Source organism: Xiphophorus hellerii, chromosome 4 (assembly GCF_003331165.1).
Source record: "Xiphophorus hellerii strain 12219 chromosome 4, Xiphophorus_hellerii-4.1, whole genome shotgun sequence".
Taxonomy (NCBI): domain Eukaryota; kingdom Metazoa; phylum Chordata; class Actinopteri; order Cyprinodontiformes; family Poeciliidae; genus Xiphophorus; species Xiphophorus hellerii.
In genome coordinates, this window is record NC_045675.1 from 17,173,918 (window position 1) to 17,201,752 (window position 27,835).

General features: G+C 37.5%; 1 long non-coding RNA gene across 4 annotated transcripts in view; it reads left to right on the forward strand.

Annotated features, from left to right (window-relative positions):
- The first annotated feature begins 1,450 nt into the window (after nucleotides 1–1,450).
- Nucleotides 1,451–27,835, forward strand: part of LOC116719128 (uncharacterized) — a 56,223-nt gene continuing 29,838 nt past the window's right edge. Inside the window, exons 1-3 of one of the 4 annotated variants that reach the window (XR_004339087.1) lie at nucleotides 1,455–2,036; nucleotides 2,710–2,875; nucleotides 10,125–10,186. This is a non-coding gene — a long non-coding RNA (uncharacterized LOC116719128). Of the gene's footprint in view, nucleotides 2,876–10,124; nucleotides 10,187–27,835 lie in introns of all 4 variants that reach the window. The other 3 variants (XR_004339085.1, XR_004339086.1, XR_004339088.1) reach the window with 3 other exon arrangements.

Sequence of the window (27,835 nt, forward strand, 5' to 3'; positions counted from 1 at the left end):
TCTTTCTCATCATGACAAGGCTGACTTAGTTTGAGATGTCAAGTTATTCATTCTTATATGCTTTTTAGCACAATAAATACCACGAAATGTGTTAAAGTTTAAATCCTTATTGCCTAATCTTATTCATTAGCTTATTTACTAATTTCGACATTGCTGTTCCAATCCAAGAGCTGGCGCTCACCTATTTGTTTTTTGTGACTTAAAATAGGTATCTTTGATTGAGAAAACGCGCTAAATATTCCATTTTGGTATTATTATTACTTAAGCACTGTGGTTATTCTATGCTAAACAAAATCTATAGACATAATTTTTGCATGTTGAGACTTCATGTATTGTTAGCATCTGTCTTTATTTGTTTCCTATTATTCCAAACACTGAATAATGAACCACCGTTCAAAGTATCAATAAGAGTAACTGTTTGCTTCCCATAATATATTTTGATTGGATGTTTGAATTCTTCTAAGTGCCTTTCTGCTTGTGTGTGACTGCTCAATATGATGGTTTATCAAGCCTGTAGCAATCGATAGCTGCCTAAATGATGATATCCATTGCCTAAATCAGGGCCTGAGGAGAAAAAGACCAGCTCTGCCCTTCCTCCTACTTCCCCTGTCGCAGTCCACAGCTGTAGCAGCTGTCACACAACCTGAGGCAGGCTAGTTAGCCCACAGAAAAGAGTCTGAACCCTTGATCAATAATTTTAGTCTGTCTGCTTAATTGCTCATTGGTCAACAATGGCGCCAGACTATATGTAAGTGATGTTCCCCCGGGTGATCGACTTCAGCTCCATTTCCACCCACTACCCTCCTAGTGTTGGGCTCACAGCCTATTCCTGCCCATTCTCTCTTCTCCTGCATTCTCGTTATGTTCGTCCATGTTCGCAATGGAGAAATTCTAACCTGATCAGCTTTTTCCAGCCATCCCCGAAGATGACACCATCCAGAAAACAGCAGTGGTACTTCTTTTGAACCAGGCCCGTTATTCAATGGCCGCTCAGGTAAATATCCGGGTTTAATGATGAACAGAAGTATTAGCCATCTACTTCAGCCTGCCATTTCAGGGAGCCGCGGGAAATTAGCAAGACTTGTAAGTTTTCTGAACGGCTTATTGTTTGATCTAATGCAGACACACTTTATGAGGATAGCGCAGTATTGATTTTGTTCATTGTGAATTATGTGAATAGATAAAAGCGTGAGTGTGCATATATATTAGATAATTATACACTGGGGTGCTAATGTAAAATTTCTGCTGAATAAATATGAAATATTGCTTCTATCAGCATCCAGCTTGTGTCTCTAAAGCTAGTCATTTGAGATGATAATTGGGATAGTATGTTTGCTTTTTTCAGATGAGATGAGACATTGTGAAAGCGTTCTTCAGCCTCAATTTAAATGTGTATTGATCAGTGTGAAGCTTAGGAGCTCAAATCCAAACAGCACTGAATCCTTTCACACTTATATAAATTCTTTGTTTCTTAAGTTATCTTTGAAAAAAATAAACTTTTTAACACAAATCATCACATACTGTATAACATTACCTATTTGTATTTATTCTTACGTTTTCCCTTCAGTAGTGGTGGGCTAATGCCATGATTTAAATGAAGTATTGATCAGTTTAGGAGGGGAGAATGGAGAGAGAGGGAGCGATTGTGAGGGAAAGAAAGCTAGACCAGGGTTATCGGTGTGGATCGCACACAAGAAAGAGACTGCTAACGGATGAGACACGTTTTAAGCGATTCCGTAAAATGGATTTCTGCATAAACTGCATTTTTAAATTAGGAATTACAGCCAGGTTCTTCTGTGTGACACACTGCGGGAGGTAAAGATGGACGCTGAAATTACAACATTGTTTTGAGCACAACAGAAATTGCCTTTTTTCTTCTTGTTCCATGTTTTTATGGAGTATTTGCCAGTCCAAATACAGATGGTTAAAGAGTTTTGGTCCTGTTAGCTGTCCGTGAGTCCATTTTGTCTCCATGACACCTGCAGCAGCATCGGGCTCACCGGACAAAGCCTTCGTCCAACTGAACCAGGAGCTTGGTCTGTTTCCTCTTTTGCATGCTATCCTCCTTTCCTTTCACCCAACCTCTCTCCTTTTCCTCTCTCTCTTTCTCTGTCTTTCGCTTGCTCTCTTCCCCTCCAACCCTTCCTCTCTAGTGATTTACCTCCGGTGATTTGTATTAATTATTGGCCTCTTTAATATTATTGGATGTCTTTTAGACTTGTCAAGAATTGCAAGTAACTATTCTACTTTTCTGATGTAGATTAGTGTTAAAGCACAGAGGAAAATTGCAATTTAAACTTTAGGAAATTAGTTTAAATATGTAGATATATTCTTCAGTTCTATGAAGCACTATAAAAAATTCCATAAAAAGTACTTTCCATCCTTGTTGTATATGTAGTTGACACCAGTGTGGCTATATATATATACACCAGTTAGCACAATCAATAATTCATTTCAGCTTTCAGGTATTTGTACCTATATGTAATATTTTTTCTGAGTATATTTGTCTGTTCTTCTAGTTCCTTGACACAATCTGTAGTTGAATACATTAGGCCTGCCTCTGAAGGACAGGACACTGTAGGTTTCCTTACTTTATAGTATCTTCTTAGAAACACAGGGATCTATTGTGCATCGTAGTTTCAGCAAAGAGTAAGCGAGTTTGCTGCACAGAAAGGGTATGTGCCAGATTGATTTTTCTCCTCTTCTCAGCACCCAGCCTCCTTTGTGTTTCTGCATTTGGACATCCTGGAGCAAATATCTCTCAGTTGCTGCCTGACCAGCTGGAAAAGTGGATGGATCTTTAAAGGACCAGCTGTATGCCAGAACACCTGAAACAGGTTGAGACCTCAACCAGGCCTAAGAGCTCTAGTGTCAGGTACAGTGTTTACTGCTAAGCATGCAGCTATTTCAGAAGGCCTCAAATTCAGTCCCATCTACTGAAGATGAGTAAATTCAGAGCAGGACAGCAATTTCAACAGTACACCTTATTATATTGTAATGAGTCATAGAAAGAGAAAGATAATTATCAAAACAAAGAGGCTACAGTGGTGCCAGTTAGTGGAATAAGGACATTTTTTCTATGTTAAATATACAGGCTAAATGTCCATAGGACTCTGACAAGTGATTAATGTTTTTTGATGTTTGGAGGTTAAAAAAAGGTCCAATGTGTTTTCACAGTGAAAAATAACCAACCACACTGACACTTGATAGCTCAATGGTGGATATGTCACCTGTTGCTAAGGTTCAGAGCAGACTGATTTTTTGTTCATGCGCTATTCCAGCATGGATATGGCTGTATAGAAAAGACAATGATAAAAACATAAAATGCTGCAGTGTAATCCCTTTCAAAAATCACTATATGTTTATAGCTTTAATCTTCTTAAAGACATGGAAGTGCAAAGCATAAAAGTGAAACAAATGACATTCAATTGCAGTTATTGTATGCAATGCACAACATTGAGGTGTTGGTCTATATTTTGAAATTGCATTTGTATATAATACATGACTTCAAGTAAATGTTTGGACTTAATATTCTATATTAGAAACAAAAATATAAATTAGATTTTAGTTTTTAGCCATTAGGCAATTTGTTATATACGCCAAAACCCTAAAGACTATTCTTTTTATCTGTAGAAAGTAATGACAGAGATTGTCTGAATGGTTTTGTCAAAAAAAGAAAAAAAAATCAGTTACTGATAAATACTTACACCTTGCTAGTAATAGGTTAGACCCAATTTACTTCAGAACTGCCCCAATACCTTTTGGCAAAGATTCAACAAGTTGCTATCAACATGCCTCAGAGATGTTGGACCTGCAGATTTGCTCACTGCTCATCCATATTTACTTATTGTACAGATGTCCATTTATGATGCAGATATCCTGCTGTACCACTGCCACAATGTCTATTTGCCGGAGATGTGATGACACTCTATCCAAAGGAGGACAGCAAACTTGTTTTTAAATTATAAAAATATGTTTATAACAAGCAGGATGAATTCATGCTTTCATCTTGCTTTTGCCAAATTGTGAATGTGTCATCTGAATGGTCCAACTTTATTGAGCTTTATATCATTGTAACATTGTACTTACGATGTTATACCCTTACCAAAACATACCTGGAGTGTTGGTTTGATTCTTTCTCGCATGTTTGAGGAATCCTCTTATCTCCTGAGGCTGCCATCTGTGGGTGCCTAAACGCTTGAACAAAGTTCTGCCTATATCCACAAAGCTTCTCCTCAAAGCTGCAGCCTCCTGCTGAGTTTCTGCCTCACAGAGCACCATCCCACTCCCTCGCCTCACCTGCTCAATTCCACCAGACTAGCAGCAGCAGCAATTAGCAAACACCTGGTGGAACTTCAAGTCTGTTGACATCATCATACCGACCCCTTCTCTGTTCTACATTTCTAAGAACATTTATAAAAGGATTAATAGAGAACACATCATCACATCACATCACACATCATCATTGATGTGATGACGTTTTGAAATTTCTTTTAAGTTATGTTTGATATATATATATATATATACAGCATTTTTATAACAACTGAAGGTAACATAATTACTGGATGCTATAAAATGGCACTATGTACCTACAAAACACATAATACCACCCCTTTAAATGGTATTATGTATTTTATAGGCATACATAATACCTCTGTATGGTTATGTTGCCGGGTCTAGTGTCAAATTTGAGTGAATCTTTGTGAATTGTACCCTCCGTTTTAGGTGATATGGGGGACTTCTTTTTGTGCAGGTATGGTCTTCTGCTGTTGTCTTATGAGGTGTTGTGTGCTCAGAGATGTTATTCTGCTTACCTTGGTTGCAGTAAGTGGTACAACTCTGGTAGTACAGCTGTTTGTCATGTTTGTGTTGCAGTAATTTCAGTGAAGATTCCTTCACTTACCATTGTCTCAGTGATATAGCAGATAGCTTCTCTTACAAAGCCAATTCATAAATTATCACCAGAGCAGGCAGAACAAAACAGAACCAAGAGATGAATAAGATATGTTTTTATTGATGACCATCAGATCAGAAACTCAGTTGGATCTACCAGAATGGGGTACTAAGCGGTCAGAACCTTTTCTTTTTGTTTCTCTTTTTTTGTCTGGAGCCTAATCAGATTAAATCTACCATGATTGTCATTCTCTAGATTCTATAAAGCAGCTGTTATCCAGTGGCTGTAATCTATCGAGTAATATTTAAAATTAAACAGAATATCACTTATTTGACCTCATTGGTGAAATTTTGTTACCTCTGAGTCTAAGCAACACACTGATCCAAACAGACATCCAAACATGTTTTCATGTTGGTACAGGTCACTTAATTTGTTGTATGATACTTTGGATTAGAATAAATAAAACATTAACTGACTGTTATTAGAAAAATCTATATTTTTATTAAAAATGTTCATATATCTGCTTTATACATTCATGCCATACTCAACTTTGAGTGCAAAACCCCCGAGTAGGATACAAGCTATATTTTACTTCAAGGTTAAAACAAACTTGTAATTCATATTAGTTTATAATGTTTGACATATGTAGATTTCGCAATAGATTTTGTTATAGCCAAGAAATGTAAGTATTTTATGTCAAATTTATTGATTTTATATATTTGAAATGGATATTACTTAACTCTATACAACAACCTGTCAGTTATTCTCTTTTCTTCTGCAGATTACGATGATGACTGAGGTATTGATGGAAGTAGAGATTAAATCGAGCACAATCAGTCAATTCAAATAAGACTTTGTTGAACCGTCTAACTTGCATTTTTCTGCTATGACAAAAAATATTATTACATTCTTTTATCTAGTTGCCAGTGATTTTTCATAATTACCTAATTAACTGTGGCTCTACATTCCTTGTTATAATATGTACTGAATAGTGACTCAGTCCCATTTATTGCAGCAAAACAAAAAGAACCCCTAAAAACTAAACAAACAATTTTCAATATGCAGCAAGTGGAGCTGTATATCAAATTGCAATCTCCATTGCATTGCCTGTGTGTTGAGTATCGCACTCACAAATAACTGATCAGATGTAATTTTTGAATGCTGTATTACAAGTGTAAAGCATTCATCTAACAGCCCTTACTCCTCTTACCAAATGTATGCTTTTAGTGGTTAATATACCAAAACTCCCAGATATAGGAGCAAAGTGTAATAGTAAAGAAAGAAAAGTCAGGATAAAACAAAAGTGTAATAATTATAAGTAATGGATTCATCACAGGCTTTTGCAGGGCTATCACATATATATATTTTTAAGAAACTGTTATTATTCATTCCAAAACATTGAGATAAGTTTTTCACATAAAAAGGGAAAGTTAATGATGTAAAACTGTGACTTCTAAAGCCTAAGTATCCTAGATGCAAATGAATAACTTACCACATGATGAGTCATCAATAAGAGCACATGTTTTGCAATCAGACTACAATCCATGAAAGCCATAATAGCTTTATTTTAGCTCAACAAGTTAAATTGGCCACAACTTTTTGCATAAGGGTTTTGCAGTGATGTAATCAAGGTGGCAATCTACTCAAGACGTATTGTATAAGTGAGAGAAGAGAAATTAACTGTTTTTCTTCCTGTGGGTGGATTACTGATGATAAAGTTGGATCAAGTGAGATCAGTGTATCTTGATACTTGAAAAACCTTGATTACAGAAAATGTCAACTTTTTTCTTTGTTTTTTGTTTTGCTTAAAACGTTTACATTTATTTTTCATCAATGTGCTTTTCAAAGAGAGTAATTAAATGAAACACAACTAACTTGTGTACATGTAAGATATATTAGTAGACATTCTTTTTCTAGACAGCTGATGTTTCATCTACAGCTTGTAATCTTGCAATAATTTCAGGTGCAGAAATTTAAGTTGACAAGATTATAGTCTACACAAAAAAGTTAAGCACTATTCTGTAGATTCTGTATAATTTGAAAATGTCACTTTTTGTAATCTAGATTTAGAGCCAGGCAGTTTAAGAACTGCATGTCTTTATCATAGGAATGTGATGTTCTCTGGTTGGAGACTGTGACGTAAAATTTTCTTAAAAATGTAATGTGGCTTAGGTGGAATTTCTCACATTTTTGAAGATGGTTCTGTGAATGCTTAAAAAATATATCAAATATGTCTATCCAAGAGTTTCCCTTTTTATATGGAGAGGCATTGATAATGAGCCCACTCAACTCCAATAAAGCTGAACACATCATAAATAAGAATGCAGACGGATGGAAATTGAGTCCCTCAGTTTTGTCAAATTTTAAAGGATATTTTAAAAAAAGCTAAAAGAAAATTGTTTACTTAATATGCACAATTCTTTTTTAAATGTTTATAGACTTACCTGTGTCTTGTTTTTAGGTGTAGAAGTCATGGTTGATATTTATTCCTTGCAGAATTTATCACTGTGTGAAATGCTTGAGCAAATGGAGCACATTAATGAGTAACAGTTGCCAAAAGTATACAACAGTGTCAGGCAATACAGATTAATTTGTCTTGTTTGTCTTAAATAATTTATGTAGTCAGAAAACATAGATTGCCTGATACTTTCTTGTGATACAATCTTAAGAAAATAGCTACCAAACCCTGACAAATATTTTGGAAATTAAGTCAGTTTCAATTTGACTGTTAAAATGTGGCTGATGAGTGGAGATAGTCTCCGCTACTTCTAAAACTTTGGTTGACTTTAAACCAACCACTGACCAGCATCTGGATGTCAATGTTCAAACCAACTGTTATGTTGTTTGGATGGAAAGAGGTCAGCTCCTAGAATCGCTAGCATGTCCAGATAGATTATGAGTGGTTACTATAGAACCAGTCAAAATTTCTATCAACCAAGGGATGAACATTAAGATGGAAAAGCAGAAGAATATATGTTTTTGAGAGGTCAGCTTCTAGGGTTTATACACACCTGACACATTTGGTCCACTTTAAACAAACCACAGTTTGCTTTCTCTTTTAGTCTGGACCTTTTATGCAGGTGTGAAGATTCTCAAACGAATCCTGGTTCAAACCTGGTTCAAACCAAAGAACCGGATCAAGACGCGCTTTTTTTTTTAGGTGGTCTCGGTCTGCTTACAAACAGTTCTGGTACGGTTTGCTTCTGGTGTGAAGACAGGCTGGCCTTGATTCAGACCAACTACAGGAAACTTATGTCTGCTTGGACTTAATGAGCCAACGTTGCTGATCATTGTGGTAAAAGCGAGACCTTTATTATTGCTAACGCTGCTTCTCCGTGTGCTGAAATATTTGATCGACTCATTCAGCTTGCAGCTGAATTTGCAGTTGCCTTTCCAAAATTAATATCACTTTGCAACACCTGCATCATATGATCTGCTCTTGACATTCAAAATTGTGCTGCAGTTGTAATAACACCACAAATATGCCTAACAGACTTGCAGCAAGCAGAACTTTCAAAGTTTGTTTTTTTTATTTGTTTTGTTTCATTTGTTTCTGTCCCGCCCCCTGTCATTTCTGTCTAATGGGAGGAATGATTGTCACCTGCGTGGCTTTGTTTACAGTCCACTTGCTAAAATGCTAAAACCACACCAAATGGAAAAAAATAAATAAAAGCCCGCTTTCAGTCCAGACCAAACAAGCCGACAAAAGGACTTTCCTGGTGTGAATATATACCCTTAGTCATGCTTGGTCAACTTGTTTTTTATCCAGCCATTCCAAGCACACTACAATCTGGTCAATCTAAATTTAGATTTCCTTTGGAGGCTTTACTATGAACATTCATGCAGCTGTTCTAGAATATCCCAACTATTTGTTACATCCTGTGTATATTGTCATCTTGGGAATTAATAGAAACCTTCGTTATGTTTTTAAGTATAAAATAAATTGTGTTACTAAAAGTGGCAATTATCCATGCTATAGGACTGAATGTTACCCACATTATGTTGTAATCTTCCTTATTACAGAAATGCATATTTCCCTCAATGATTGCATGTTATAGGTGTTTTGCTGTTTGAGGTTTAAAAATATTTCTTTAAATAATACTGGAATGATAAAATCTGCTTCCTTACACTGTGAATTTTGATTCACAGTGTAGAAAAATATATTTCTGGAAACACTTTTATCAGCACATTTGTAGGTTGCCTTAGTAAAGGTTGTGTTTTTTTTTGAAGAATAACAATGAGCAAGTTCAACTAGATGAGGAAAATAAGGTACATCTGGAATATTGTAAACAAGCAGCACCACTAATTTGACATTGCAAATTTTTCAAAGCTATTCCTGGTGCTATCTATCTATAGTATATATATAGTGTTTTATGCATTAGTGCCTCTGACTTAATGCATGCCCCCTCTCCAAGACGTAAATTACAGCAACAGCACATTATTCTTTTTCATTTTAGGTTAAGAAAATTATATCTAAAAGACAAGAAGATTTATTTTATGCCTACTGATGCAGGTTGACACATGTTTCTAAAAGCATATAGTAAAGATTTGGTGTTCTATTTCTTTCTCTTTGTTGTTTTCTTTATGCAGATGTGCATTTGTGTACAATGTGTGGGCGTGGGCACGTGTGTTTCTGATTTCAGTGTCCTCTGTCTCCATGTCACCTTTGTTGACTTTGTCTCTCCTCCTGCAACACTGTGCTCGCCGCTTTAATGACGCATACATCCTACCTTCAGTCAACTACCTAATCCCAGCAGCGCTAGCTCAGGAACAGATTACTGCTGCCAGACACCAGAGGAGAGAGCAGCAGAGAGGGGTGGGGGTTGCAGGGGAGAAAACGATGCTTCACTGACACGATATACAGAGGAATGGAGAAGGCATGCATAGAATGCTTACCAACAATATGATTACATTTTTAATCCTGAAAATTTCAATTTAATGTTAAAAAATAATATAACTTGTAAAAGCTTCATTTTAGTTTGTTAAATTGTATGTGTTCAGTTCAAATTAGATTGCTATATTTAGCGTGACTTTTCACATCAGTAAACCACTTGACTGCAAAATATATCAAAACAAATACCTACAAAGTGATAGAATATATCAAACATAAAGAGTTTTCTATGACTTAAATTACTTACAATGGGACAACAACAAAAGCAAACAAACATGGTTTTGTAGAATGGATATGCTGCATGTTTTTTAAATTGTCATTCTTTCTTTCTGTCTCTAGACCAAAGTGAAGACCCTCCCACTGTATGGCAAAATATCCAAGATGGCTCCTTCCCTCAGCAGGTATAGTAACAGCTGCACAGACCTCAAAACAAAATCAAAACACTGATGTCTGGTGTTGCCGAAGTAGTGCACAGTGTATTATGTTTTTTATATATAATCATTGCTTTAATGGGGTAACAGTAATAGTTTTAAAATGTTCTTCTCCACAAGCCAGCTCCAGACACCTTATGCCTTTAGAACATATTGATAATCAAGTTTCTTGTGTTCATATTAATAACAACTTTTAGTAGTGATTTTAAATATATTTTAACAGTATAAAAGTGTGTGTGTGTGATAGATCAGAAGCAGAAGGTCTGTGCAACCCTTATACTCAGGGTTAATTAGAGCTTTTTACTGCCCTCTCATGCAGGTGTAAATAATTGGGAGTGGGGTCTTGTCTGTCCAGCAGCTGTTGTCACCCTGCCAGCTGACACACAAGACCATGACTTTTAGGACCAAATGATTGCCAATAAAACATTTGATTGAGAGACGAAGAGAGTGAGAACCATAAACAGGCAGGAATCTGCCCTTTAATTTCACCATCTCCAGAGAATTGGTTTTACCCTGCTGGGGAGTAGGTGCCAGACACAAGGAGTTTAGTTGTCTGCCCAAGGACTGAAATTTAATTTAGCTTGTGTGTAGCCATTCTGGTTGCTTGTGAGTGTGCATAGCTGGGTGTACATGTGAACATGGTTCTTTTTGAGCTTGCTGGTGTGATTTTAGTATTTTTAAAGTGGAGCTTTAAAAATAAAAAGCTTTGCTTGATGGATATATAAATGTTTGTGCTGTTATATTTGTGTGTACTGTATTTTGTGTGTGTGTGTTTTTTTTATTCTCCTGTGACCTAAAATTTGCACATTGCCTGGTTTCTGCAGCATTTCCCTCTGTCTGGTTGTACTGAAGTTTTTATTTTCATTGCATACTGCTTTTGTTGTTACTGGATTTGAAGTCATTCTTGTGTATATTTTCCCCCAATGTTTTATCATTGCTTTAACCTGTAAACCTTGAAAATTATTTTCTGTTCCTGCTGGCCACATTTTTTTTGTTGTAATTTTCTGGTGTTCGCTGAAATATGTGTGTAAGGGAAAAAAGCAGCAACTGAAATGTTCGACAATAGTTACTTTGGCTTTTCACTGCAGCCAGCTGGTAACACTGCTTCATGTGTAGGTGTGTGTCTGTTTATGTGTTTAGGTCCAGGTTTCTGATGAAAGCCTCGAGCAGAGGCATATATCAGAGCTCTAGTACTAATAAAAGGCCAGCAAGCTTTGTTCCTCTCCGTCTGGGAACACCACTGGTTTTTACTGCCTCTCTGACAGCAAGATAAAGTGCCCTTCCAATTAGAAAAATATTTGAACGCATACCTACCAACAGCAATCCTAGGGTTTTATTGTTTATGACTCTTGATCAGGAATTCTTGCTATTTTCACACTGCTTTTTTGTCATCATGCTCTGGGTATGAACATGCTAAAATGCACTGTGTATGAGCAGTGTTATGCTTACGCGGTTTTAGGTGGTTGTCTATTTTTTTCTCTTCTTTGTTAGAGCTTTTTACTCTAACAGGTAGCGCACCGTTATGTTTTGGTATGAATTTCGGACTAAGACTGTTGATGTTTTAGCATATTGCATGAGAAGATTCTAGCGCCTGTGTGTGTTTGGGTAGATGTCATTCTTGTTTCCCCTGTCATCCATCTCTGCCTCATACAGAAATGTGTGCATATACACTTAACTGCTGACGCTAGTCCCCTCGTACTGTAGATGTTTTTCCCCCCTTCTTTCCAGAGAGTGCATTAAAATTAAATTCTCTCTTGTTGTTGTGAAAAGAGGCACACGTAAAAAATAATTGGCTGTAGGAGAGAACAAAGGGCTGGCTCCTCTCCCCTCCCTGCACACCACAACCAGGCATTAATACCAAGCCTGCTGCATTGTTCTGCTGTCTGCAGCCATCCCCCTAGCCAGACACTCAGCTCTGGAGAAGTCACTTTTAATGTCTGATAATCAAGGTGAATTTTCAAAAAGCTGCCATTTTCAAATGGTGGTGTATATATTATGTGTAGATGGGAGTTCAGGACTGGAGGATCCCTTTTTTGGTGAGAGAGACAGACAGAGAAAGCACGAGAAAGAGAGAGAGCAAGTGAGAGAGAGAGAGCGTTTCAGTGATGTGAAGTGAAAGAGAGACACCTAACGGCAAAAGAGGGAACTGCTTGAGGATTTTTGGACTAATCATAAGTAGTTGGAGAACAGAAAGCAGCTAAAATATCAGTGCCACTTCAGAATTTGGTTCAGCAATTTGATTTTAGGGTCAAATGTTTACTTCTGCAACAAAAACATTCACATGAAATAAGGTAGAAAACCTAGCAATCCAAAGCATCCATACTATCTGTACCTCTAGAGTGTGAAGGTAGTTTTTTTTGTTTGTTTGTTTGGGGTTTTTTTTTGTAGAGAACAAATGCTTCATAGTGTTGCACCTTTCTGAAGGAAATTCTTGGGCAGTGTTACCAGGGAATCAGGGATCCTGCAGCCAAGCAGTGGAGCTCCATTTCCTTGCTACAGGGCACAGACTCATCTTCTTCTTGCTCCTCCCTCCCTCGTTTTCTCCCCCTTCTCTAGGTATGATTATTTCTCCTTCGCTCCAGCACACCATTATATTCCAGTCTGCAGTTACCCCTCCCTGCTGTCATTTTTCATACCATGTTTTTGCCCATGTGCAGCACTGCATATTTGCGCTGGGCCTGTGCAATATGTAAAGGAAGCGAATGTATCCAGTGTGCAGAATGTAATAAATATATTTTTTTTATTTTATTTTATGGTGATTTACTGTTTTTTTTTTTTTCCCCTGTGCTAGTAAAGAAAGGCCAGCACTAGCCATGTATCTTAACAAACATGACTGCTGTGTATGCACACCTCCAAGGCTTTTTACTCACCAAGGAAACCAAATTATACATCTGAGGCAGACTGGTCGTTCTCCGTGCCATGACTGTTAAAAATTCACTTTTTTTTATTTGAGATACAAGCTTTGCTAGCATTGGCCAGGTAAAGTTTTTGAGTGTCGATTTAGCAGCAGTGTTGACAGCCGATATGCTGATCTTTCATAACTTATAAATTATATGTACTTAAAAAAAAAAAAATCCATTATATATCTGACGCCATGCAAGCTTGCTGCGATCGGCACTTGGATCATGTCTTATCCTTCACATTGCCTCCTCTTACCCCCCCATGCTCGCCGCTCTCCACTATTCAGGCATAATAAAAAATACAGCAGGAATTTTGAAGCTCAAAATACGGAAATATGCAACAAACACTGAAGCCGAAATTACACTCAGAGGGGAGGTAGATCTAACCCTGTGGAACAGTCGGCTTTAAATGGAGTCTGTGTTGGGAGCAGCATAGTACACAAGTCTCCCTCTGCGAGGCTGTCACAGTGGGACATGTTTCACAGAACAAGCAAGGAAAATTAACTCTTAAAGATACACTGCCTAATTTTGTCCTTGTTCATAATATCTTCTGATAAAGCCCCAGGTAACACAATACAGTAGTGATAGGTTTAAAAATATTAGTGATCAAATGAAAAAAATTGGTGGAGAGATGGGAAATTGCAGTGACCTTTGCTAAATCACTGCAGGCTTCACATGGAAGTAGGATTGAGTGTTTCTTTAGAAAAACGTACTCCAATACACCCTTTCCACTATTTTAAGTGTTCTTAGAAATGCAAAAGATTACAAATAAATATTGCTTTTCAGGGTTTTATTCACAGTAAGGTGTAAAAGTGAAGCTTTACTTGTGCTTGTCGACGGTGAGCTGCTCCACTGCACATTATATTATAGTATTTTTGTGTGGTTAATGTTCACTTTGCTGGGAGTTTTGAACTATATCGTCTAATCAATACTTGGATAAACAACTCAAACCTGGCTCTTTTTTCACAATAAAATTTGACTTTCACTCTGGCTAATATTATCCATCTTTTCACCGTACACCTGATTCAGTGCATTGATGTAACATTGTTTAAAGGTAACTTAGTGTCATGTTTGATTGCATAATAGCCAGGAATTCAAATAGGCTTCATTTGTTCCTTTGCAGTGCTAGAGCTATGAGTGCTAGCATTTTTCTCAGGCTGGTTAGAGGGCATACTTTCAAAGTGTTGATCTCAGCTGCGGTGCAGAAAAAAACCGGAGGAGACGGCCGCAGGCATTCAGATAAAAGAATGCATGGGGAATTTGAGCAAGTTGAGAGGGAGGGTGTGTTTTGCCCGTCAAGTGTGGCAGAGCAGCTCTGGCTCTGTGCCAGTATGGGCAACGTGCCCACGAGGAGGCAGTGTGTGGCCAACGCTGACTGTAACACTGAAAGGTTCAAAGATAGCAAGAGAGATGCTGGGAGAACACAAGTGTGTCTGTGGGGGGTGTCTGAGGCTGATTGGCAGGAGAGGTTCGGTCTTCATCTGCATGTGAAATGCCCAGGTTGTGATTCTGCAGCAAGAAACAGCAGGGGAAAATGAGCAGAAATTTCCTGGGCAGTGTTATGTCACCAGACTATTACTTATCACAGGCTTCATGCCAACAACACTGCTTAAACTTGCAACAGAATTTGAATCTTGTTCTTAATGATGAGGAGTTGATGGAACGGTTCATTTAATCAAGCGTTGTAGTTTCATTTAATCACACACTTGATTGTCACTCTTAATTGTGTTGTCTCCTGTTTCTTTATGCAGTGCCTGAATAAATACTTTCACTACGGGGACGCAAATGTAATCTTTCTGCTTTGTGTGCATTTACATATTATTTGCCTTTCTACATATTATCTCTCTCTCTCTCTCCCATACTCTCTCTGTTCTCCTCTTTGTATCCTTAAAATATTCTGCACACCCCTCAGCAGTTCCGCATGGCAGACACCCCTAATATAATCTGTGCGTCTGAATTCTAATTTACACCGTCAGGATAAAATAAATAGTCTGCAGTTAATTATGGGGAGGCAGCTCCTGGCTTTGCCAGGGTGATTTATGAAGTGCACGTAGGCATTCTGCAACACATTTTTCTTAATTTATTTTTAATCTGTCTTTCAATTAATTTTACTGCAAATGTCTTAATGATGGCAAAGGGTTTGTGTTAATGAGGCCTTTGTCGTGAAATGAACAGACACTTGTCCCTGCAGGTTGGAAGTTAGAGGCTTTGGGGATGAGGTCATGTAACACTTCATCTGCTACGTTCAAGTTTACTGTCTTTAAATAACGTCTTTTCCTGCATTGTAATTAAACTAAATGCAGATCTTTTGATAATTTGGACTTGTTTATTTCCAGATTTGAAGAAATGCTTTTTTCTGCTTATATGACTTCCCTCTGAGAATACAGTGCCCTATCTGTTGTTCCCAGTGATTGGCATTTTCACACCCACCATCACTGCTGTTTAAGCTGTTTCATTCAGCTGTTGTAAAGGAAGTGCCACTCTATTCTTGAACTCAGCCCATTTCCAAACGATTTTGACAATGCGTGATTGTCCAATTCGCACATCTTGCAGACTACTCACAAATTCAGACCATGAATAGAAGTGGTATTCACAGTGGAATTGTGTTGCTTATTTGTGACTCGCAATTTTACTGTAAAGCAGTGATGTAGTGAAGCTTGCCCGGTTAACATATAGTGACTGGAGTTGGGGACTGCTGGACGGTGTATGTGGACTCAAGCCTTTTGTTCATGGCACATTTGTAAGTCGTGACTCTTAGCTTCTTATTGAAGAGAAAAAAAGTTGCAGTTGCACCTTCGAAAACAAAAACATACTTCTGTCTTTTATTCATCATTTCCACCTTTCTTGTTAGAGACCATTGTTTTTGTGGCCAACTCACATAGAGTGTTGTGACAGAGACCTGGGCTTGCCACTTTCTAGACAGATCATATCACGGTCTATCCCCAATAGACGGCTTCACATTCAGCTCTGAGCATCAGGATGCTCTCATTCACTGCCTGCATATTCAGGCATTTATCTCCCTTTCCTCCGATTGCCATCTCATTCTGTTCTCTCTCTCTTTAATTTTTCCCTCAAAAAAACAAATCTCACATTAAGCAGCCAAGCATGGCTCAGTGCAGTTCCTCTCATGAAAGAGAAAGGGAATCGTTTCATTTCTTTCCCTCTCCGTCTCTGCGGTCTCTTCTCCCTGCTCATACACAGATCATTACACACAAAGGCCTCATTTTCATCTCCCACTGAGGGCACATGCATGGTTTTAACTAGTCAGCCACGCCATGACCATTGCTGGCAATCAATACCTGTGGTCAAGACTGAGCATGCAGTTCACGGTAAATGGGCCCTCCTGGTCCAACGATAAAACACCTTACACGCCACCCAATAAGTTCCTTTTTTTCCTGAGTCCATTGACGGAGTTAGGTGAGCTTAGTTTATGTTAGAAGGAAAACCCACCGAGCTGGTGATTATAAGGTCATGACAATCCACAGGAAATATTACTTATCTAGAAGTTCAGTGTAGGAGTTGACTTTAAAAGAATACATTGGATTTCCTAAAGTGAAGTACCGTACGCATATCAGTAGTGCTTTCCTTGTATGTAGTAAACAAATGCCATATCTGTCATGGATGGCACAAGGATCGGACCAAAGAGCAGACAGGAAAGTGGAAGTATCACAATAACATGAGAAAGAATCTAACAAGTATGATGAGGACCATACTGAATATATCGCAGAAAATACGTAGTTGCACCCCTGAATATTACTCATTCCTGCCGTGGAGTTTAAAAATCGTGCTTTCAAGACCTAATTTTGAACCATGATATCTAATTGCAATTTTGAGAACAAACCAGTCACTGTACTTTAATGAAAAGAAACCTGTAGTGATGATTCTTTGAGACACTTTAGAGACTACCAGAGGCATCAGGCTTTGATTGAGGAAAGTGTTAACTGAGCTCATGTTGAAAAGCAGCAGTGCAACAAGTCTTTATGGTTTCAACTGTCCCGTATGGAAACCTTACACAAGAAAAATCTACTCTATACCCAAGTGATTTAGCCAGTTCCATACTGAGTCTGTGACTGTCGCCTGGATTATTCCAAGCACTTAAGATTTCAGAGTTTTCTAGAGTTGCTTCAGTTGTATCTAAAGTTATACCCAGGAGCAGGCGGAGAGAGCAAGCAGGAAAAAATATTATGAAATAGGTGATTTTACAAAGGTACAGAAAATACAGAAATGTTACACCAACAGAATTTCACAATTTCAGAAAAGTAAGTGAACGTCCAAAAAACTGAACAAGAATGTTAGATGTAAATCAAGAAAATTTATGTTGCAAATGTGTGTCAGATGAAATCTATATAGTTTCTTTGAACCTTTTGCTTTTCTTTTCTTTGATTTTACCACCTCAGTAACTCTTACAAGTGGAGGAATAATCAGTTCATCTGAAACTACTGTTCCTTTTGCCAAAAATGATCACTAGAAAATACAGTATGTGATGATAGTTGGTCTCTCCTGGATTTTGGGATATCTGGAGGCTCTTCAATTTGGACTCAGAATTGCATTACACAATGAACTCAAAGAGTGACTTTTAGAAGTGTGGAGGAAAAACAAAACATAACTCTTTGCAGAGAAATTGTAACAAAATTAACTAAAAGCCAAACAATATCACAACCAAAAATTGACAAGTTTGTCAGGATTGTTTGTCTTTCTCTGTTTTACAGGTTCTGTGTTCTTAGTCACAGTTCATCACATTCCTGGAAAGAAATATTTTGAGTTGCCTGTGGTACTACTAGGGACAGGGCATATCCACTCAGTGACTGTTTGGTTTTTAATAAGCAACACAGAGGCAATTTGTTTCCATAGACCAGGCTTCATGGAACACGTTTTTCTGATCAGAGCTGAGCTACTGGAGGTAAAATGGCTACTGGAGTGCAGGACAAGTGGAGAAGGCATTTGAGACGGCATAGTTTTAGGCATTGTTGTGCTACAAAACAACAGAATGCTGCATGGGTGAACTCAACTCCTTCTCCAGTGGCTAACCCATCAGTCCACCTAAGAAATTCCTGGTAGCCCATACGCCAGTCCACTCCTGCTGCCATGGGCCCCTTTTCCAATTGAGCTTTAGCCAAACCAGCTCCCTCCACATCCAAACTGCTAATATCTTGTACAGCTGCTTCTGTCTGATTCCCTTTCAGTGAGAGTTGGAAGTAAATATAAAATTGTCTAAAATAACTAATCTGACAAAAACATAGTTGATATTGATTCTATATATAGCAACATGGATTAGATCATTAAGTGAAACTTGGGCATATAAACCAAACTAATGAATATCAGGTTGAATTATATGTTTCAGGGCATTTTACTGGTTACATAATTTTTTCCAAGCTTGGTGACTAACTGTTTTAAATAATTTTGCTTTGAACATTTATAGTCAAATACTGTCACCAAAATATTAGTCTGTTGAGCAAAAAAAGACTTACATTTCATAGCAAGATAACTTTCCATGGATTATTTCAAATTGGTTTGTTTTTTTTACCAAATTTCTCAAATATCAGAAATAAGCCATTAATATACAACATAGTTTGTTATGTAATAACAAGCTTGCTTTTTTTTTAATTCAAACTGTTCAGAGTCGTAATAACATCCACATTTTAAAGACTTGTTTGTGCCATCAGTGTTAGATATGAGGCTTTTTACAGCTAACTGTGAAATACATGTTTGAAGTACTTTATTGGAAATCTGTGTGAAAGGTCACAATCACTACAAATGGGCAACATGCGAAGTAATTACTATGTAATCTGCTTAAACATCTCCAAAGGTGTATGAATTCAAACAGTAAGCATGAGATGTTATAACAAGATTTTATTCTTTGGAAGCTAATTGAAGTAAGATAAGCTTGTTGAATTAATCCCAGGTTTTGTGAAATGATTGTTTTTGTTTTAATATGTGCACTGCCAGACTGGAATAGGTGATGTATGGATTAGATTGGGTCAGCCTGGAGGCTGGAAGACTTGGTGAAAAAATAGATGTTTCTCATCTTGCTCTTTGCCTCCAAGGCTCTTGACAGGCTTGATCCGTACATTAACCAAATAGATAGCCAGCAACTTTAATTACCTTTGCATCCAGTCACTCCCTTTATCCACTACTCCCCGCTTTGTTTGCACAAATCAAAGAAAGAGAGGGGCAGAAGAAAGAAATAGCACAATTACTTATTTTACCAGAGAGCAACAGCAGGCTGCCTTTTGCCAAATGACTCTAATTCCACATGGTTAACAAGATGTTTCTTTTTAATAGAGGCAAATCCATGTGACAGCAAATTGCTTTCCTGTTTGGGCTCTTAATGGTTTTCATAGTTTGCACTTCCAATAGGCAGTAAACTCAGAAATTAATATTGCACACCCTGTTATGATGCAAATGTTAGTGAGAGACGAGAGCTGTAGCTTCATTCAGAAACCTCTGATTAGATTCATAATTGTTCCACTGGGATGTTTTTCTTGAGTTTGTTTGGTCTTATTCCTTTACCTTCTTCCTTTTGTCCACATTTTTCATTCCGGTAGTACAATCATTGGCACCCCTAATTTTCTCTGTGTTGCATTTTAGCTCTGATTACCTTAAGTTGAAATATTAGCGAAGCACATTCACTTGTCTTTAAAATGGCAATCATAATAACCTTTGTGGTTGACCAGTAATAGTTCCAAATCTGATTTATGTGATTCATTCACATAATTAAATAATTTTAAGTGTAACCTAGTGGATATTGTTGTTTAGACAAATGCAAAAAAACAAAAATATGACCTTTCTGGTCCAATTGAATTTGTATTGCTTTTGCTGACAGATTCTGCTGGACTGATATATAAATAAACTAATTTGAAGTGATACTGTAACCTTTAAACCAGGTTGTCATGTCAGATTCCAAGAAGGTTTTTCTTTAGAAAATTTTAAAGTCTTAAAAGGGGATATTACTTATTTTCCAGATGCATAGGGCCATTGTATAGAACAATCAAGTAACTGAGTTATTCTCAGTAGTTATGAAAATGCTATATATATATATATATATATATATATATATATATATATATATATATATATATATATATATATATATATATATATATATATATATATATATATTCTATTGAGCTATCCAGCCAGCCTACTGAGATAATAACATAATAACATTTCTCTCAGTCCAGAAATGTGCAATCCTTGGCACAGCCAAGATACTGCGCAGAACCCTCAAGCTCCCAGGCCTCTGGTAGAGGACCCGAGCTCAGAGGATAAGAACCACCCGCGGTGGGTGAGAAGGGAATTTTTATTTTTTTTATATATATATATATATATAGTACAGACCAAAAGTTTGGACACACCTTTCTAATTCAATGGGTTTTCTTTATTTTCATGACTATTGACATTGTAGATTCACACTGAAGGCATCAAAACTATGAATAACACGTGGAAATATGCACTAAACAAAAAAGTGTAAAACAACTGAAAATACCCCTTATATTCTAGTTTATTCAAAGTAGCAACCTTTTGCTATGATTGCTGCTTTGCACACACTCTGCATTTTCTTGATGAGCTTCAAGAGGTAGTCACCTGAAATGGTTTTCACTTCATAGGTGTGCCCTGTCAGGTTAATAAGTGGGATTTATTGCCTTATAAATAGTCATGAAAATAAAGAAAACCCATTGAATTAGAAGGTGTATCCAAACTTTTGGTCTGTACTGTATATATATATAAATTTAAAAAACGTAACAAATTTTACTGCGCATCATAGCCATATATGACGCCTTGCAATTGGCCTTAATGTCTTTAAGAAGCTTCTACCCTTTCCAACATTTCCCATTCATCAAGTAGTCACAATAATGCTTCTCCATGGTTTCGTTTACGACAGTTCTTTGGACTGAGAAGTAGTTTGTATGAACTCAAGACACACAAGATTTTGGGTATATGTGTTATAACATGATATAACAATAAAGAAAGTTGATTTTGCTTCAGCGCCTCACCCTCAGAAGATTGCAGAGTGGGGCACTGTTTTTAAAAAAACATTCCTGCTGAGACTCTCTTAATAGACTGTCCAAAGGCAAGACAATGTTCAAAGCTTTTTTGAACCTCTTAATTTGAGCAGTACTGCAAATCAGGACCTTTATAAGCAGTCCTTGACAAATGTGCTAATCGCATTAATGTTGATTGTTTCTACTGAAAGAATGACATCACCGTTATTTCCTTCTTCCTTCTGTGTCATTAAAGAATGTCTTTATGTAAAGTAGATGTTGTAGCTATGTATGAATGTCCTATTGTCTTCTGCCCCATCCTCTGTCATCCTTATTAAAACGTAGAAGATTTGAGAATGCCTGGGCTTTGATTGGAATAGCACCAACCAAATACACATCTAGCCTGACCTACAGACAGAAACCACCAACAAATTCAGCTCAATCATCCTGTGATCGCTACCAGCAACTGAGGTTAAGTGGCCTGTGGTCTACATGCCTCGAGCACAGCAGCATTCCACATATTAGTCACATGACCACGGATAAACTGTACAGTCAGATTCCATGCTATATCACCATGGCAACTCTTCATATCTTCTCTTCACTCGCACATTTTCACTTGTCATTGAATCATATATATATATTCATGGGATAGTCAGGAAGATATGGAGAAAAAAATAATTTGAGAATGTTAATGCATGCTTCTTTTAGGAACTAATAAGCTTTGTTCTCATTGTTTTTATATGTTTCTCTTATTTCATGGATACTGAACCGTTCTGGAGAGTAGTTCTGAGTTTCAGTGTAGATTTAATTGGGTCACCCTCTCCTTCCATTCTCATTTCTTGCTCTGCCTTTCTGTAAAACCCAGCTTAATTAGACCTACAAGATTGTGAAACTACCAGAAACATATTGCCTCCATTCCTATTGATGTTCTGTTTTTAGAAGTATTGATGATACAAACTATGTAATGACATTTACTATACTGCTGTAGTCGTTAATGGCCTTGCATGGGATGGCTTGAGACTGTATAGCAGCACAGACAGAAATGGATAAAAGGTTTTATGGAAATAAAAGATTCCTGAAGGCGGAGAAAGCAAGGCCTAATGACTGTTGTACCAGCTGCTCCTCATTACCAAGGTCACTGGCATTGGGACCAGCTGAGATATGCTAAGTGGTTTAATGCCTTTAAAAATGGCTATGAGGCCTCACTGTTACATTCACTGACACCATTAACTCTCTGAAGTGCAAAACAAAATCGTATTTTCTTTTATTTTTTTTCTCATCTTAGCTGGTTTTCATCAAGAACGCTGTCAGAAAATGGCATACTTGTACTGTATATACATGACAACTGTATATTTATGTTACACTGTGCTGTTTTGAGCGCTGCCATGGTTGCCAAGGTTCCTTGTCTCCCACTATAATTACAGTGAGAGATCTTCCTCATGTTTTATTACATTTATGAAAAATATTTCTTTTGTTATACAGCAAGAAGCAGCAGTAAGCTAAGCAAAGAATGTATTTGCTCCCTCAATAACTTATTAGATTGTCAAACATCAAAAGTCATGTTCAATTCTTACATAGCAACAACCAATTTTTCTTACATTGCTTTGGCTTAAATTGAGGCATTAAAACTGTTTTGCTACATGCAGAAAAAGAACAAGAAATCTAAGCTTAATGTTTAGATCTATGCGAGTCCTGCGGGGGCTTAGAGGGCATCAGTGGAATTAACTCATTTGCCCGCATTTACCAGAAGAGAGTAAGCACCTAATCCCAGCTTGCATTATTAAACATGATAGCACAGTGGTTTCTGTAAGACCACCGCACTGAATCAAAGTCTGACATGGGCTGATGATGTATGGATATATAATTCAGTGCATTGCATGGCCCTTGGAATGATTCTGCTCTTTTTTTTTTCCTTCCCTCCTAGCCAACTGACTCCTCATGCACAGACACATTCATGCAACAAACCACTCCTCATCCCCTGGAGGGTACCTGTGTTTTCAAAGTAAAGACCACTTAAAGAATAGCCCCAGGCGTCTGAATGCTAAAGTGCCCTGCGTTACACATTAGAAGCTACTGTACTCACCAGAAACATAAACACTCTCAGTAACCTTTGTCTCCTCTCAAGAACACCCCAAATATCTCAAAATGGTGGAAATATACTATTACAGAGACTTTCATATAGAACAGATAGTCTAGTGGGACATGCCCCATTAAAGACCAGTCACTTGCAGGCACAGTTCATTGGATAAAAAAGACATGTCAAGAGTAAGAAAATGGTCTCTGCCCCATCAGACTTTTTAAATATACATTATATATTGTTCAGCCACATCGTAATTTTTTTAGTCCAAAATTGTTGTAAGAAGTTGCATTTGGTGAATGTTCATCAGTACTAAACAGGAGGAGAAACAGAAGAACAACCAGCCCAGCCTTTAGAGTGAGTCTGTTGTCATTTGTCGTAATGCACAGCTTGATATTAATCTTATCACAATAACAAGCAGCCACAGATGAGAGTTTTTGGGAAAGAAAGAAAAGTGTTATCTAAATTTTTAATGACTCTTCCAACATGATGGCATTGTCTATATATTTTATGTGTTTGGGATGGGAGCAATGTTAGTGTTGTTAAATCAGGTTACCCTTTTGTGCATAAATAGCTGGCGGAGACATTTGATTGTCTCAATAGAAGCTGCAACTGCTCTGTCTCTAAATGTGTTGAAATGGAGGCGTGAGGAATGGCATCATTAAGGTAATGTGTTCAGGAAGCCAACGAGTTATGCTCTAACCTCTGCTGCTCAGTTCGAGATGCGGTAAATGCACAATGTAAGGTCACCTCTTAATCAGTGAGATGCAGCACTCACAAACATGCACACACAATGCTCCAATTATATTATGAAATGGCTCTCAAATGAGTCATATGACATGTCTAGCTGTTTTTGTTCTTGCAGAGGTTATGCTTTGTAAGGCATATATGCATTGTATATGGAATTTGTGCAGTTATTGCATGAAAACTAGCATGCTGTTCTATGTTTTACCCGCATAAAATGCTGTTACATTATCTCTTGAAACAGTAGATAGTGTTACTTGTTTATACACACCAAAGGAGCTCTATACTTTCTGTTTAGCAATTACTCTGAATAGCAAAGGCTATGATGAGAAAGCAATTTTTGCTATCTTTGCCCATGACAGGATCTCAGGGAATGATAAAATCCTCAGATTTCCCTTACGCACTTCGAATTTTCCTTGTCAGCCCTGAAGCCACAGTCAGCAGCTGTCTTTTTCCATAAACCAGAGTCCTATGAAGTCTCTTGTCCCTATGTTTGGAGGCTACCAGCACTATAATGACCACGCACTCTCATGTCACTTTGTTCTCCAGTGTTTGTTTTGTTTGGTATGAAGGGTTTTCTGTGATGAATTTCACCTATCACTCTTGCCACTGTGGTTGACCAATGAGTTCTATGACTGCCTCGCCTGTGGTGTTTTTCTTTAATAAGTCCAGAGGTGAGGCAAAGCAAGCAGACCATCAGTCATCCTGCCAGGATCTTACACTCTGATTGCTATAGTTGCCTACCTCATGAACGAGTGTTATTCTTCATGCAATGATTTACATTATTCTGCTAAAATTCTGTATTTCTAAGATTGCTGTGCATCGTTCTGCTTTAGCTGGCACCGAAAAATGTGGTGTTTTATTCTGCTCTGTGTTGCAATTTCAATTACATTTTATGTATTTGAAAGGTGTATTTGGGACCAGTCTTTTATAAATGAACTCAACATACATATATAAAAATAAGCAGTCTGGTTGAAGTTTTTTTTCCCCATTTACAATGTTCGTCAACAAAAGCAATCAAACAAGGGATTTGATAAAAAAAACTATTGGCATGTAAATGGTGTAATCCCTTTTTGTATTTCTGATAGAACCCTCCCATCCTACACACCAACAAAATAGGTTCACAAGAACATTTGCATTTCGTGCTCTCATCTCAAGTAGTTGTTTAAGATGTATGCCATCACATTCGGTTACCTGCTCTCTGTTTCTGTCACAGTTCACCTTTGATGAGGACATTTGTGTGGCCCAGCACATCTTATGGAAGTCCAACCTGAAAAGCAGCACTTGTGCCTTTGGGCCTCAGTTACACACCTCAGAATGGATCTTTATTTACAACACAGAACGCGGAAACAGCTGGTCAATCCATTTAGCCTAAGGCCACTGATTTGTTCCTATTTACTACAACAGCCAGAGAAAAGCCAGGGTATTTTTTCCTCTCTCCTTCCTATTGATCCGACGCTTAGAAAATCTGCCCCGCTGTCTAAACACTATTGATCCCCCCCTCTCAACGACAGGCTCTCGCACCAGTGTATAAAGGGACTGGATGAATTGAAATTTCATTTCCGACAACTTGTTCCTGTTATTTTTACCCTTTCTTTCAATAGTTGGGAACATGCACTGGCGGGCTCTGCTACTCAGAGAGTCGATAAGTGTTTGGCTCAGAGGGGAGACAAGGGATAAAGGTGAGACTCTTTAGATTACTTTAGTCAGATCTTAAGAGCAGTATGCCATCGCATTCGGTTACCTGCATGTTTGTGGTTCTTGGCGCTTTTGTTGGTTGGGGTGATCTAGGACAGGCAAGTTGTACCATAAAAACAGATCTAAACAGATGTGGTGTTGCACCTTGATAATGCACCGTTCAACCTAAATGAATATTTTAATCAGCTGACTTTGCTTTGTATAAAGACAGTTGCTACTTGGGATATTTATTCAAAGTTAAATCACAATTTCTCAACATTAAAATTAGCAATATTTACAACTATACAACTAAAACAGAGTAATTTATTTGTGTTTGCAGTATTAGTGAAGGAAATAAGGGGCTGGGCGTCTTTCCTCTCTTAAAAATTCACTTTGGTAATTATTTAAGTTTCTCCATAATCTTATTTAGATCTTTGACATTTACCAAGTCCTCTTTGTGTCAACATTTAACATGTTGTTTAGATTGTATAACTGTTCCAAATTGATAGCAACTAATCGTCCCAGCTTTCGATCATTATAATAACGACCTTTCGTACGATGATGGTGTGGTTCATTTCACCTTAATGATGAAATATAATGTTTATCTGATAAAGATAAACACATAAACAGATGGATGGGAGAGCTAAAGTGGAAAGTTACATGAAATGTTTACTTGAAGAAAAGTGCAAAATAATGAAATTTTCACACAGGACAGCTGTGTTTTTTAAGTCAACAGCATTCCCAGTGTAGTCATACAACACATGCACTGCAGTAAAAATACAAAAAGTATGCAATGTATTCCTTCTTGTGATTGGTATGGTGCCAGTTTATAAATCTGGCATTTATAAATTTAGCTTTGTGTTTGTGCTTCTTTCTTTTTAATTCCCTGATATTAATGGTTGAAGCACATGGGCTTCAACCATTTAAACCATTAGGGAAAAAAACTGATAATTATGGGCTTCAAGCACTAAAATATTGTTATTGTAAGGCAAAATTACTATTTAAGTCACTCTGATGTCACTAGCGTTGGCATTTTATCAACTTACCCTTAAACCCATACAGGAAGACTTCTGCAAATTAGACTTACCAGTAATGACTGGTTGCTCCATCTGGGCTGAAGTTTGGAGCAGCTGAAGATCATTACAACAAGACTGAGTGTTATGCGAAAAAGATACGTTCTGTTTTAATTAACATCAATATTCATGTAATAATCTTAATACTAACCCACATTTAATTTTAGCCTCCTATTCATATTTTAATACGTTATCATTTTCACTATCATAATTCTTATTATGTTAACTGTAATTATTAGATTTATGACTAAATTATGGCTTTATTCCCAGAGGGCACATATTTTGCAGCAAACCCAATTTTTCCTGGTATAAAATGCTCCCAGTGTTTCCCCCCCCAAAAGACTGAGCAGACACTGATAAAGATAAACATATAAACACCCTAGTGTGTCTGCCACTGGGCCTGTAAGACACTCAATCTGAATTGCATATCCGCTTTGCCACAGAGGTTGTCATAAGCTGTATTAAGAAAAATGGTCACATGGTTTGACATAAATTGGAAAATGACATTTGGAAAACGGGTGCTGCTGTGGAAATTAGAGATATTAAAATTATAAATCAGCGTCTGGAAGTGTGGAGGGTTGTGGTAGCTTGAATTGCTTCTGTGCTCCACTTTCTACCTCTCTTTGTCCTTTGCCCTATTTCTCTTTTCATTTTTCGTCACAGATTTTGCTCTCTCTTTGGGCACCTCAATGTCAAAGCCCAGAAATCGGTTCAGTAAAAATGGTTTAAAACATAGCCACACAGAATGCTGCCCCAAGAGGAAAATCCCACCCTATTCTCTGGCTCTTGGAGTGTAGGATATTTCATGTATATGAACTTGTGTGAGACATGCTAGTCTGCCAATGTCCTCTAGAGCTGCATCTCGTCAGCTTATTGCACAGCTCTCTTGGCGTAACCTGCTAATGGATCATCTCTGAGGTGTGACATGAATTATGCAGAAGTTAGGTGTGCTGACACCTTTAAAAACAGACTCTTCCAATCCTCCACATGCTTCACCTCTGCTCTGTAGTTTCTGTCTAAGTGTTGAGCTGGAGAAAGCTAAGAGGCAGAACAAAGCACAGGTTTTTGAGATACGTGGGAGAAGAACATTGGTAACTGCAGAAAAATGTAAGTGGTCATTGTATTAACAGCACGTACAGATGTACACATGGGAAGTCTGCATGCAT